This window comes from Diospyros lotus, chromosome 2 (genome assembly GCF_014633365.1).
Source record: "Diospyros lotus cultivar Yz01 chromosome 2, ASM1463336v1, whole genome shotgun sequence".
NCBI classification, from domain to species: Eukaryota; Viridiplantae; Streptophyta; class Magnoliopsida; order Ericales; family Ebenaceae; genus Diospyros; species Diospyros lotus.
The window spans coordinates 18,017,037-18,033,050 of record NC_068339.1 but is presented as its reverse complement, the minus strand read 5'-3'; positions in this window follow the sequence as shown (position 1 = coordinate 18,033,050).

Below are 16,014 nucleotides of genomic sequence, written 5' to 3'. Positions count from 1 at the left end.
TAGGCGAAGTGTCTTAAGTAAGTTGTCAAACTAACTATTGGAAGCATCTAATGAAGAAATGATCGACATATTTAAGGAATCGGTCGACAAGTTAGATCAAATTTGAAAATAGGTAGACATTTTATGAAGAATGGTTGACATTTGCTTATGTAAGCATTCTGTCGGTCAACAAATTACATAAATCGATCAACAAAAACAAGGTAAATGCAAACTATCAATAACATGCCTTTTATCGGTCGATAGTCATAAGGAAAATGGTCGACAATCAAAACCATAAAATCCATAACAATTGATAGTTTACAGAAGTCTGTCGATAGTTTGGTCCAAAATGCCAAAACGGTTGACATGTTCCTTAAATTGATCGATAGCTAGTCTTTCGCCTTTGAAATTTTTTTGATCCATTTGATCAACGGTTCAAAACTAATTTTTAAAAATTATTTAGGAGATTCTTTTAAATTATAATACATATTTTTACAAATCTCCAATTAATATATATATATATATTTATAGAAAATCATAGTTCATTTGATTTGATTCTAATTCAACAACGTATTTGAAATTGATTTTTGTTGAAAAATATAAACTTGATTTAGGGTATAAAATCATTTGGTTTTCATCATCAAAACCAACATAAGAGTAAAATATCATTCTCCTCCTTTTTTATGATGACAAAAGCCATTTCTATTTCAAAATCAAATGGAATATATATCTCCCCCTTTTTGTCATAAGTAAAAAAATTTATGTTTTGGAAATACTTTACAAAAAGAATATGGACTCCCCCTTAACACAAGCTCCATTGTAATGCAAGATGACTAAGGAGATCGACTTTAAACATAATATTCCCCTTTATTAATGATGACAAAACCTATTTCTATTTCAAAATCAACTGTAATATATATCTCCCCCTTTTTGTCATAAATAAAAAAATGTGTGTTTTGGAAATACTTTACAAAAATAATATGGACTCCCCCTTAATACAAGCTCCATTGTAAAGTAAGATGACTAAGGAGATCAACTTTAAACGTAATATTCTATTTTATGCCTGACCCAAGAGTTGTGGTTGCTAGGTATGTTATCTTCTTGGAAGAAAAGTTCATCCAGGAAGGTGGCATGGGAAAGAAAATAGATCTAATGGAAGAGGTGTCTCTGTCCCCCAAATACTTGATCAAATTATTGAGCAAGGCGAATCAAGTCAAGAAGATCATCCACAACTTCCCCGTAGGTTTGGTAGAATGCCTCATCATCCGAATCGATGGTATGGTTTATCAGTAGAGGAAATACATGAATTATTTTTGTATTGGGACAGTGACAAGTTGGTTGACCCTACCACCTATGAGGAGGCAATATCTGATATCAATGCCTCGAAGTGGCAGATAGGTATGAAATCTGAGATGGCGTCTATGTACTCCAACCAGGTATGGCTCTTGGTAGATTCACCTGAAGGAATTGTTTATGTTAGGTGTAAATGGATCTTCAAGAGAAAGATTGGTTCAGATGAATAAGTTTTGACCTACAAAGCTTAGTTAAGGCAAAAAGCTATCGTTAGCATCAAGGAATTGACTATGATAAGACTTTCTCACCTGTCACGATGCTAAATTTTATCAGGATGATGTTAGCTATCGCTGTAATATCCTGTATTTCATAGTGTTAAGTGAGTTCAAGGATCTAAAAATCAGTTTGAGAATTTAGTTAATTAATGACCGAATTAATGGAAGGGAGTACCTCGAAACGTAAATGTCTAAAGAAAAGGGTATGACATTAACGAACGTCTCGAGACAAGATTTATGATACTAAAAGGAATCAAATCAGAGACAATTTTCGGTACAGTTAAGGTGTAGTCTAGAAAATTAAATGATTGTAAGGACCTTCAAAAAGTTAACAGAACCCTAAGAGGGCTCCAATTTTACTTAAAGATCGATCCTGAGGTGATTTTAAGATGAAGCAAAGGTCCTGTGAGGACACTGAGGCAAAAATGTACTTATTGAGTAAACCTTGAGTTATTAAATTTGAATTTTAAGTATCTCGATGAGAATTAATTAAATGTTTGTGGGTGTAATTGCAATTAGATAAAATACCTAAGCGAGATGATGAAGAAATTTTGGAATTAAATAATTTTTTAGGATATTATATCACATAATATATTATATATTTATAATATACTATATAGATATACGCGTGATAGCCAAGGTAGTGAAGCATATATTATATGTATATATGTATGCGTCGTGCCCAAGATGAAAGCAGCTATAAATAGGGTAGCAATTGGAAGGAGAAATGAAAGAAGATGGAAGGAGAGAGCAAGTGGTAGCAATGGCCACAAGCAGCGACAACATGATGGGTGACAATGGTAGCAACGACCGACAAAGGTAAAGTTGGTAGCAGCGGTGGCCAATAGTGCAGTCGTAATGAGCAGCGGTGGCGCAAGAGGTGGCCGGTGGCGGCAGTGCATTCTAGCTGTTCGCATGAAGTGCTAGGAAGCGGCAGTGGGCGGAGGCGCGATGGCGCACAAACGACCGGTGTTGGGTTGGGTGAGCGCGGCCAAACCCTTAGTGGCATAGGAAATAAGCGGAGACTGGCACACGTGGGAGGTGGCCGGCGGCTAGTGTGGCAGTGCAGGGAAGAAGGAGAAGGAAGAAGAAGAAGGGAGGAAAAAAAAGAAAAGAAAAATGGGGAAAGCTTTTGAAAAATTCCAAAAAATTCAGAGAATTAATTTAAGGCTAGAAGAGCATGCCTGAAGCCAGGAAATTATCTAGGGTTTCGAGGTTAGGGCATGCATATGGAGGAAGCCTGAGAGGCCGAGTCAAGGGTACGTTGAGGTTTTGAATTGAGTATATTAAAAGCTTGGTACGAGAATCAAGATATTTTGAGATACGTTCGAGGTAAGTGGTTCGACCCAAAACTTGATTTTATGTAAATGATTTTATCATTTCGTCATGCCTTGTCATGCTATGCATTATGTAGATTGCATATACATGTTATGTTGATGAGAAATGCATATATTCATCGGTGAAGATATTTGTCATGCATTGTATGTTTATTTGGTGACATGAGAAATTGACAGTCTAGCATGGATGTTATATTACATCCCAGCCTTGAAAGAGAGGTTGCCTGAAAAGGAAGGTGGTAAAATGATGGTTAGAATGTTATTTCATCATGGATGTTGTTGAATGTCCTAGCCTCAGAAGGGACGTTGGAAAATTGTGATAGCAAAGGGATTCCCCATGGTTACTAAAGGAAGGTGAAGAGATGATGTTACTATTGCATTTTGAATTCATGCTAAAATCATGTTTATTATGAATCCCTTACTTAGATGATTCAACATCTAACTTGGGTTATGCCCCTGGAACATTCAAACGTTCCAATTGGGGCTTACAACAAAGGGAAGGAAGTGGTTGAGATGTAACGACACGAGATGTTATGTCTGATGGGTTTGGCAAGTTATCCCTGTATTTTGCTTCTTCATGGAGATTCGGTTATATTTTAGTCATGTTGAGAAACTTATGCTCTGTTGGTAAACAGTCTTGTAAAATAAAAGAATGTTATGTATTATGAATTATGTTTGAGAAACAATCATATAATATTGTTATGGTCCAATGTTGTTTTGAGGTTCAATTCTTAGCTTCCGCATTTGATGTTATAATGGTTCTCATTCGAGACAGATGAATGGAAATTTTGGGATGTATATGAGAAATGATATGATTTAGCATTTGTTTTGAAAAGAAAAAAATTATTATCCCAAAATTGTCCTAAGTTATAACATGCTTGGAAAAGTAGGGTGTCACAATCGCTGCTTACTATGGCTATGAGATTTGATAGATGAATGTCAAGAAGACTTTTTTGAATGGTTTTCTTAAAGAAGAGATCTACATGGAATAGCCGAGTGGATTTAAGTTTGTCGATCCTCGTTAGGTGTGTTTGTTGAAAAGATCTATATATGGTCTGAAGCAAGCTTCGAAGAGTTAGAACATCTGTTTTGATCACGAGGTCAAAGGGTTTGGTTTCTTGAGAAATCCAGATGAACCATGTGTATATAAGAAGGCTAGTGGGAGCAATATTGTGTTCCTAATCTTGTATGTAGATGATATTTTAATTATGGGTAATAGTATGGACATGATGATTTCTACAGAAGGCTGATTATCTAAAGTATTCTTCGTGAAGAATTTGGGAGATGCCACTTATATTTTGGGGATTAGACTTTATAGAGATAGAATCAGGAAATTGATAGGTCTCTCCCGGAGCTTGTACATAGAGAAGATGCTAAAGAGGTTTAGCATGTTGAATTCCAAAAGGAGGCAATTACTTGTCTGGGTTGGAGTTCATCTCTCTAAGAAGATGTCCCCTAATACTCCTAAATAGAGGGATCGTATGAGTAAGATACCTTATGCTTCGGTGGTTGGGAGCCTTATGTATGTGATGATATGTACAATGCCAGATAATGCATACATTGTGAGTGTTGTAAGCCAATATCAGTCTGATCCCGGTGAGAGTCATTGGATTGCAGTGAAGTATATTCTGAAGTACTTGCAAAGGACTAAAGATTGCTACTAATTTATGGATGAGGTGATTTCCATGTGGATGGATTCACTGATTTAGATTTTCAATCGGATGTTGATGATCACAAATCAACATTTGGTTTTGTATATCTCTCGAATGGTAGTGCTATGAGCTGATAATCACAGCGAATTCAACCATTGAAGTCGAGTATGTTGTGGCATGTGATGCTGCTAAGGAAGCTGTTTGGATGCGAAAGTTTTTTTTGGAGGTTGACATGGTTTTGACCATTTTGTCACCAGTACCTTTGTATTGTGACAACAATGGAGCTATTACTCAAGTGAAGGAACACATATCTTATTAGAAATCCAAACACATTGACCGTCGGTTTCATTTGATTCGAGAGATTATAGCACGTGAAGACGTGCAGCTATAAAGAATAGATTCAACGAATAATATAGCTGACCTACTCATCAAGGCTATGACTCAGTCACAGCTGGATTGACATCTTGATAAGATAGGTGTCCAATTCTTGCCAATGGTGTAGCTTTAGATGTACATGTGATGTAAATTAGTATTAGTGCAAGTAGGAGATTGTTAGTGTTATATGCCCTGATGCTAGATTTGGATGACATCTAGCTAGCTTTTTTTAATGCATTAATTGTGTTTTTATATAAATCTATAAAAGACAAGGTTTTCTTCATTCATATTTTCTCCAATCAATTATATGAATGAGTCCTTATATCTTTTGTGTGATAATTTTATCTCAAGGTGTTGAGACTGTGTGACAAGATTCTATAGTAATAAAATATCTTAAACTATTTTTAGTCTTTAGATTCTTTGGATGGGGACTCCGATTAAACGAGTATGGACTAGCACAGGGGTTACCACCTCGTTTGGTATGGGGATACCGATGGGAGGATGGTGTGTCACGCGTCATATGGCATGAGATTTCACTAGTAAACCTGTGGGTGGTTGTTGGGGAACGATCAGCCGAATGTGATGCCAATGACTGACCACATGGCATGGTGGATAATGGTCATGTCATTAGGTTGTGATGGTGTGTTGATCCTTAGACTTAAACTGGCATGGTTGTTTTGTGTATTGGTGAGCGGGATTTGCTTATGAGCCGAACCATCCAATTGGGAGGTGGAAACATTCATCTATGTGGTTCCATATTACTAGTATATAGAGACAGGTGTTGGGAATAGGATATGTCGCCCTCGTCGGTATTTGACAGGGTGAACGTCCTATGTGATCTATTATTGATGAGACAAGACAGTCCCTAGCTAGGGAAGATTGAAAGTCAGGAAAAGTGTTTCCTGAGGTGTTATCTAGTCACATTAATGAGGTTTGACACATAGTTACTGAGTTTGTCACTGTATGACTCTAGCTCAGTCAGGATGTTAGGTGATGCTAGAATTATAATACATAATAATCATCAAATGTAATAGGTTCACTTGAAATAAGACTTCACTGCCACCTATATTGTCCTGAATCGCTGTTAGGCGTTATTCAGGAACTCTCAGAACATCGTTGGGATTTAGAGAAGTTTTGGTGATGGATCAAAGGGTTAATCGATACCGAAAAGGGTTTCAATGTTATCTGATTGCTATAGGGTAGTGAACCTAGAAAGTCACACATCGTGTCTCTTAAATGTCTTTAGAATTGATTAGTCAAACTTTGACCATTGGCCCTCTACCAATAGTGTATAGTACATAGTGTGAAATCAATTATTGATTGCACAGTAAGTGGTAGTGACCAAAATTGCACAGTGCATAGTGCATTGTGTGAAATCAATTATTGATTACATAGTAAGAGGCAACAATTGAAATTGCACAATGCATAGTGCATAGTAACTTTTAAATTATTGAGAGAATAATTTGGGGGGGGGGGGGGGGGCTGCACGGATTTAAAATGGAATGCAATTAGGGGAAGAAAAGGGGGAAAATATGAGGGGTTTATAAAATGGTAGAGGCCTTGCCTCTACCCTCTCTAATTTTCTCACCTAGTTCTTCTTTTTTTCTTCTTCTTTCTGCTTCCCTTGAATAATCATAGAAATTATATGTATAATTGTTATGAGTATAATTTTGAGACACAAGCACCATTGATACGTAAATCCTCTGTGTCTAACACGGGGGAAAAGGTGACTGGAACGATACCCTACTGCATACTAAGTGTGGACTGACTAGGACTTGTCACAACATGAGGTGGATTTTGTCTCAATACAAAAATCCATTTTGTATTTTATCCCTTCATCGGGCAGTAGGTATGTATTTATTTATGCATTAAATTATTGAATATGAGTGTTGCTTAAATACCCAAGCTATGTATAGCGTATATATTATATTTCGCTACGTGTATCTGATACACGATAAAAATTTTATTTTTTCCTATACTATCGTACTAGTGATTCCCTTTAACAACCCATATAGATTTAAGAAAATTTGGGTTCCTAAAAAAGAGCTCTATGCTAACATGAACGGACCCAAAGAGGCTTGGGTACCAAAGGGAGCAACTTGATTGTTTTTATGGCAGGTTGCTCTTATCGCCAATATTGTGAGGAGCAAGTGGTTCCTAGATAGTGAATGCTCCAAACACATGATCGGAGATAAGCGTCTCTTCAACAACATCACCTACAAGCAAAGAGGTAATGTTGTTTATGGTGACAACTCAAAAGGAAAAATTCTTGGCATTGGCTCAATTTGTTTTCTAAATTTTATGCTAGATGATGTTGTCTTAGTAGAAGATCTTAAATATAATTTGATTAGCATAAGTCAATTATGTGACAAAGGACATAAAGTAAGCTTTAATGCTAAATCATGTGAAGTATTCTGTCTCAAAATAAATAAATAAAAATAATAGGAAATATGATAAAAAAAAATGTGTATATCATCTATTTAGACTTACCCTTATCTAGTATAGAAAAATATCTAGTATGAACTGTATCTCAAAATACTTGGCTATAGCACAATAGATTAGGTCATGCGAGTATGAATGTTGTAAATAAACTATCCAAACATGATCTTGTAAAAGAATTGGCTAAGCTAAAGTATGAAAAAGATCCAATTTGTGAGGTATGTATCAAAGGCAAAATTTAGAAAATAATTTAATAATTAAAAAATTAAATAAATTAACATTTGTGGTGATTAGGAACCACCAAAAAATTTATTAATTTAATTGTTAGAAAATTAAATTTTGCATTGATTTTTAAAAATTGCCACAAAATTTAGAAAATAATTTAGTAATTAAAAAATAAAATAAAATTAACATTTGCGACAGTTTTGAAGAACTACTGCAAGAAAATATCTAATATTTATATTAAAAATATATAAAATTTTGATAATTTATAAAAAGATATTTTAAAAAATATGCTAACTCTTCTTTTTATTTTTTAATCAATTAATTTATTTTTAATTTATTCCAATATTCTTTTTTATTTTATTTACTTTGGGGTCCAAGTGTAATCATGAAAACTTAAGGGGCCTAAGTGTAATTATGAAAACTTGAGTTTGGGGTCCAAGTGTAATTTCCTAAACTTTGGGGGTCAAAATGTAATTCTGGAAACTTAAGTTTAAGGGTCCAAGTATAATTTCTAAAACTTGGGGGTCGAAATGTAATTTTGGAAACTTGACTTTATGGGTCTAAATGTAATTTTAGAAAATAATGGTTGGATTACTATATAATTAATATACGTGGGTATATAATGAGCAAGCTTTCTAGATCAGCTGACTTTGCATGCGCATGTGCGTACGTGGGTTGTATATGGTTAATGGAGAAAGAAAAAAAAAATTGAATTATTGTGTTTTGTCGTTCCCAAGTAAGAATTTTATTTTTGTAGTATGTTAATAGTTGTCTTACCAAAGTTGCTTCAATATCATTACTATCGATGACCCTCTCATGAATCCTCTATGCTAGCGGGGGCTTCAGGAGTTCGAGTCGTTACACTATAGCCCTTAAATCAGAATTTGAAATGAAAAACCTAGGTGTAGCTAAGAGAATACTTGGGATTGATATCATTAGGGATAGAAAGAAATGTACTTTAACCTTGTCTCAATTCGGTTACCTTAAAAAGGTTGTAGAACTCTTTGAAATGACTAATTGTAAACCTATTTCCACTCCTATTCCTCTTCATTTTAAGCTATGTGTTGTTAAGGAGATTTACCCAAGGATGAGGAAGGATACATGAAAAAAGTTCCCTACTTAAATGATGTAGAAAGTCTCATGTATGCAATGATAGGGACAAGGCCATATATTGCATATGGAGTTAGTTTGGTCAGTAGGTTTATGAGTAAGCCTTCCAATGATCATTGGAATGTTGTTAAATGGCTGCTTAGGTATTTGAAAATTTTTGTGAACAAAGGATTGGCATATAGTTCAAACATCAAAGTAACTGCGCAGAGGGTTTTTGTGACTCTGATTATGCAATCGATCTTGATAAATGCAGATTCTTAATCGGTTATGCCTTTACAGTAGGTGGAAATCTAGTAAGTTGGAAATCTAATCTCTAGCATATTGTAGCTCTTTCCACAACCGAGACAAAATATGTGGCTCTTATTGAAGCCATTAAAGAAGCCATTTGGCTGCAGAGGATTACTTAAGAACTTGGAATGGAAAAACAGGTTCTTAAGGTATATTATGACTCATAAAGTGCAATTCACCTCTCTAAAAATAGTGCATTTCATGAGAAGACTAAACATATAGATGTTAGGCTTTATTTTGTGAGAGACATAATAGCTCAAGAGTAGGTTAGAGTTGAGAAGATTTTAACAAATATTAACCCTGCTAATATGCTCACAAAGCCCATTCCTCTAGTAGCTAAGTTTGAGCAGGCATTGACCTTGCTCAATGTCTTTCCTACATAGTTGGTGAGTAATGTAGGACTTTTAGTCATATCCAAGATTAATTTAAAGTCAAGGTGGAATTTTGTTAGGTTTATGACTCAAAATTGAGTCTGTTATAGCCGTTGGAGACTGCAGCTCCACAGACTAATTCCTAACTATTTTTCCTATCCTATTCTACTTTCTAACCTTATAACTATCGAAGTCTCTATAAATATAAGCAGAGTGCGCAAGGATGAAAAAGAAGAAGCTACTGTGATTTCTTACTCTCCAAAGGTGTGTATCGTTGGGTTTTGAGAAAAGATCGAGAAAATTAAGAGTGCTAGGTATGCTCGAGAAATTGAGCTTGTATTTCTGTTAATTCTTGGAGTGCTTCTTAAGAGATTTTCTCTGTAATCTTTGTGATTCATTGTCTAGTGGATTGACTAAGGGAAATCCCATACTTTGAGTAGGATTCTTTTTAGGAACCGAACATGTAAACATCTGTGTTCATTCGTGTGTGTGTGTGTGTGTGTGTGTTGTATTCCTCTTCTTGTTCTGTATTTTTCTTCTCTTCTTTGTGTTCAATTAGTTCTATTCTTTAAGCCTATCGATCCACGGAATTCTATAAGCAAGTCGACAAATAATCAACATGTGCAGATTTCCTTGCCTTTCTTCTTAAGTCTTAAGCTTTTATAAAAGGCTAAGAGCAGCAAGAGATGAAGCTATCGTTCAAAGATTAATGAAAGCTACTGGTGTTGTTCCAAACCCAGCAAGCTATTTTTTTAGCCAACGCTTGAAGTGAGTATTCTTCATTCTTAATCTTTTTCACTTCCAAGCTATTATCTGGTGAGATTAATTATATATCTTTCTAAAAGAGATTTGAGTGTTTTATTCATTCATTCTTCGAACTCTCTTTTCTCTAAGAGAAAAGTGATTTATATATCTTATATTTTTCTCTTGAGATATCCTTGCACACGTTTTGTGTAAACTTGTAAAAGGTTATGGTTGCGCCTTTGAAAAGCAATGTATTGGTTGTGGCTGAACCTCTTATGAAAAAGCCTCATGTAAAGGTTTCTACTTAACTCGTGAAAAGTTGAGGTTACTACTTAACTTGTGACAAGCAAATGTTACCGCTTAGCCCGTGAAAAGCGAAGGTTCCTACTTAGCGTGTAAAAGTGGAGGTTACTGTTTAGCCTGTAAAAGAATGAGTTCCTACTTAGCTCGTTAAAAGTGAAAGTTATAGTTGAACATGTAAAAACTACTATTCTTAGTGGATGTTTTCAAAATCCTTAGTGAAGAGCTAAGGTAATAGACTAAGCCAGTTGGCTAAACTACTCAAAAATTATTGTGTCAGTGGTGATTTTTTTCTATATTCTTTCTAGCAGCATGTTTCTTTATATGTTATGTATATATCTTTCATACATAAATTCAACATATCACATTGTTTTTAAAATTGTCATTAAAACGTTTTTATGGTCAAAATTATCTTAAATATCATACTCTTTTACATTTTCAATATTATTTCATAATCTTCTCATTTTAAATATACTTCTTCATCTTAACATAAAAAATTATATGTATAAAATCTATTTCACAAACAGTTTTCATAAAACATCTATTTCAATCTCTTCTATGCTCTTTCATGAAAGTTCCATCAGCATTCTCTTTTGATCTAGTTTTCATTAGTTACATAAAAAGATTTTCAAACATTTGTTTTGCTACATACAAATATGCTTCCTAAACATCTTTCTAATATACATACATTCTCATATCAATATCTTCATATACAAATCAAATGTCAAAAATGTTTTCTTAATTTATCTTTTATGAGAAATCATGTGTGTTGTTTAAGAATTCTTATTTAGTTTATTCATCGCTACACATGTTTATAGTTTACTATATCATAATCTTCCAAATATTTTCATTATTTATAAAAATATCCAAAACATCCAATTCACCCCTTCTTGGGTAATCTTTCAGGGTGGTATGTGGAATAGGCTTGGGAGATCATGAACTATAGATGCACGACAATCATGCCACAAGTCTATAAATCAATAATGGTGGTTACTTTCAATTGCAGTGGTGCTTGTCTTATCTATCTTGTCATGCAATGCTACCTCTATATGGTAGGAGAGATTTCTTACACCATATCAAACTACAACAAGCATCAGGATGGAAGGTGCCACTCGACAATGATGAAACAAATGAGTTACATGTAACGACCCATTAGTGAGCCTAGACGTTATGGCTATTTTATTTTCAAGCATTGGAAATTTTTCCCTATTAGAATAAATGTGAAAGATATTTTTATGTGACAAATTTATGTAAGTAAATTTTGTGGATAAATTATAAGTGTTATTATTATATGTGGGAAGCTAAAATAAGCCCATCTCTAATGAATTGGGGCTTTGAAATTGGGTTAGACCCAAGTATGAAATTGTGCATACCTAATTAAGTGAAGTTGTAAAGCCCATTGGGGCTTATGATGGAAATGGGCCATTATATTTAATTGGGTAAATTATTTGGGCTTGGGCCCATGTATTTATGTAACGGCTTGCCTCTCGAAGCCCCCGCTAGCATAGAGGATCCGTGAGAGGGTCACTAATAGAATGATATTAAAGCAATTCAAACCAAAACCCTCATTAATATACACATATCTCTCATATGAAAACATCACGACATAACAATTAAGCATATACATCCCATCAGAATAAAAGATACTTCCTTTGAATATTATACATCAAGTTATAGCCACAAAACATATACGTCCCTTCATGGAACAAGATCCAACTACCTCTAGCATTTCATCACAAAAGTCCTCAAGACATTCTCTTTAGGTGAGCTCTGTACACATCTACTAACAAAAGATCAACCCCTACTAGACTCGCCCTTAGCCTTATCTTGGTCTTTACTTGGAATGATGGAAAGCAAGAGTGAGTCACAAGACTCAGCAAGTATATAGAAATAACAGGAAATGGTTACGGCTGGACTTCTCCAGAACATCATGCAGTATATTGAAACACACGCCAACCTCGTATACATAAACGACACACAATCCATGCCATGTGATTACATATCACGATACCCAGCCATAACATAAATGCACAGATGCACACATAAGGTCATTAGGCCCCACATAATATGCATACACTAGCACCCAAGACTCTATATACAAACCTGCTAGTAGCCAAGGATAGGCTACCAAATCAATATCACGAGCCCATGGCTCCCATACCACATCCACAAATAGCATATCAATCACCGTCGTCATCACGTGCCAAAGCACTCACAATCACATCACATCACGTCGAGCCCCCGGTGCATATATCAAGATCTCATATCACATAATAATGGAAGTCGTGCTTCCTTTCCATCATTTTCCACAACCTCTCCATGCAATGTTACACATAAGAAATGCAATGGCTCTTGCAGTATTAACGTGATGGCAAGGCCCCCATAAGCCGAGCATCAAGCCATGCTACACCCATGTAAAAATTCACACATAAAAGAATGCTCTAAATGCATATGCTCGCCTATCATACATAAGTCAGCACTCAACAGGCCAACTATGTCATGCCAATACTCATACCCCCAACACATACAAAGCATGACCCCCAATGAATGCACCCCATGGCCCAACATCATCCTGCGAAAGAATATAGTAACATAACGCAATGAAATAAAACAATAAGCATAATTACACAACCAACCATCTGGAACCTATCCCCTTAGGGTACAACATCATTCAACAAAGAAATGTAGGGAGGACAAGCCCTACTTGGCCAGTGAATACAAAATGCATCAACAATGCTCAAGAAAACCCTTCTAACCTCTCAAGGAACTATATCTAGAAGTATCATCATTTATTCTATAAATTTATCTCATCATACTCCAATTATACACCAAAGTAAGTTATTTATCTCCCAAAAAATCAGATCAAGGCAGATCACTCAAAATGGAAGAACTCCATATTCTAGGCCAAGATTGGTAGGGTTGCCATGACTTCAAAACATAATCAAATTATCCAATATATATACAAAAAAAAAAAAAAAAACTTAAGGAGTCTAGTTTACGGGATAAAAAATAGATTTGAATTTGGATAATACCACATGAAGTTATGCCCCAAAAATCGGAGCGCTATCGGATTGAAACAGAAATCCCAGATTTCAAGGTGGTAATTCACAGGGAATCTACAGGAAAAATACTTCTCCAAATAACCCAAATCACATATTAAAAAAAATCCTATTGAGTCTATTTTACAACGCTTTAAACGGTTTTCAAATTCGATATTTCTACAAAAAGTTATGCTTGAAATAGCAGAGCATGCGCAAGTTGTAAACTCGAAAAACAGTCGATCGATGGAAAGGAAACTGTCGACCGACAGTGGCTTTGACACCCAAATTGTCGACTGATTAAGGCAACGATCAACCGACAGAACCCTTTACACCTAACTATCAACCGATTATGGAAAAATAGTCGATTGGCAGCAAGGAGAATCCCCCGAAACTCATCCCAAACTTTCACACCAACCCCAAACACTTGCACAAACTCCACCATAATAAGAAAACACCACTTTCTTTCAGTTTATGAGGTAGAACAAGCCCAAACACTTGCACAAACTCCACCATAACAAGAAAACACCACTTTCTTTCAGTTTATGAGGTAGAACGAGCTCTATTTTGAGACTCAAAGGAAACTAACAAGATTAAACCAAGGAAGGGAAATATTTACAATCATCTCTACATAGGACCCTCAAACACCAAATCCTTGCAAAACATGGATATTTTTGGCTCTATTCTTCACAACAACAAGAACCAAGAATGTAGAAGCATAGGAGAAGAGTAGAACTTGCCTTTAAAAGCTTTTCCTTTTAAGGTCTTACTTGAAGGAGACCACCACAAAAGTATTACTTCACTCCACACCTCCAAAATAGGGAAACCAAACAAGAGAAGAGAAGAAACTACCTCCACCTTGCACAATCTCTCTTGGAACACCAAAATGAAGAGAAAAAGAAGAAGAGGAAATTGAGAACCAAGCCCTAGCCCTCCGTTGCTCTCACTCTCGATCACCTTCTCTTCTTTTCTTCTCTTTTTCCTTTCTTTCCCACTTATATGCATGACCCAACTCACGCGCGCGCACACACACATATATATATAATACATTCCTAATTACCAATATGCCTTTAATACATAATAACTTAAATGGAAAATGCTTATATGCAAATAATAGCTTGGCTTGAATTAAATACCACAAACTCTCCAAATAATAGCCACACTCATACCTTGCATATAATTGTGGGTCCCACTTTCACTTAAGTCAAACCTTTGACTTTTCCCACATTTCCATTCCCTTTGCCACATCGCCCAAGACATCACATATAGCTCCTCCAAATTATTACTCCAATCAAAGAAATATTTTATCTCCATGATAATATCATCCGAGCAACTTAAACCCAAATTCGGGTTGTTACAATTTATATGAGTGGAATGAAATAAATGGAAAAGAAAGAAAAATGGAAAAAGTAAAAAATGGGCATGCTTTATGATTAAAGGTAAGGGCAAAAATGGAGATTGGCATAATTGGTTTGATAAAGAAATTGAGAAAAGAAATAAGAAAAAATGCAAAATGACCATAAGGGGCATGAGATATTTGTGTGTGTGTGTGTGTGTTTTATGTGGAGGGTAATATGGTAATTACCTAAGGGGAGAGTGGTTGGCAGACCACTCCCTCCCCCTCACCTCTCCATGCCTTGTCTAATTCTCCCTTCCTCATTCCCAATCTCTCCATCTCTTGTGACTTTCTTCTTCTTCTTCTTCCATTATGCTTGAATGAATTAAAGCTTCAAAGGTGAAGGGATTTGCAACTTCGAGGAGGAGGCTTCTTCGTCTCTTCGGTTTAAGCTTCAAAAGGCAAGTTCTCCTCACACTTTTATTTATATATATATATATATATATATTGTGCAAGTTTCATTTTTCCCTTGTTCTCTTCTAAAGAACCCATTTCGGTTGCAAAGTGATGCATATATTCATAGTTAGTATTTTCTTGTGGTGGTGAGAACCATCTTTTCCAATGGTTGCTAAGTCTTTCATATTTTTCTCAAGTTATGGGTCTCTTCTTGAGTCATTGTGGTGTCCCGTTGATGGTTTTGTTGGGGCTTATTTACCCCATATTTTATTCATGGAATGACATTTGTGGGTTAGGAAGTTAGAATGAGAGTTTTTGGGTGTTTTGTGTTCATTTCGTGCATTTCGGGTTGCGTTGAGTCGACTTGTTTGTGGGTTAAGTCGATTCAGCCAAAGTTGGTTTCTTTTGGTCGTTTTTCCCCATTTTTGGCCAAGTCGACTCGGCCGCGATTTGACTACACTGCGCATGTTTTGCTATTTTGTCCATAACTTTTGATATAGAAGTCGAAATTGAGATCCGTTTGAAGCATCATAATCTAGACTTCAAGGAATTCAATTTGATATACAATATCATATATTTTTGTTATGATTTGAGTTGGTTAATAATTTTCTTAATCCAAATTAAGTAAGATTGTTAAAGTAAATTGTTTTTAAATGCTTCCTTTGATATCCCTCAATCCTATAAAATGATAGGATGTGGTTGAAGACACCTATACATATATACATGGGATTCATGTGATAATAGCGTAAATGAGTTGCATGAGGAAGCATGATAATCATTTGGGAAGTTAATAAGA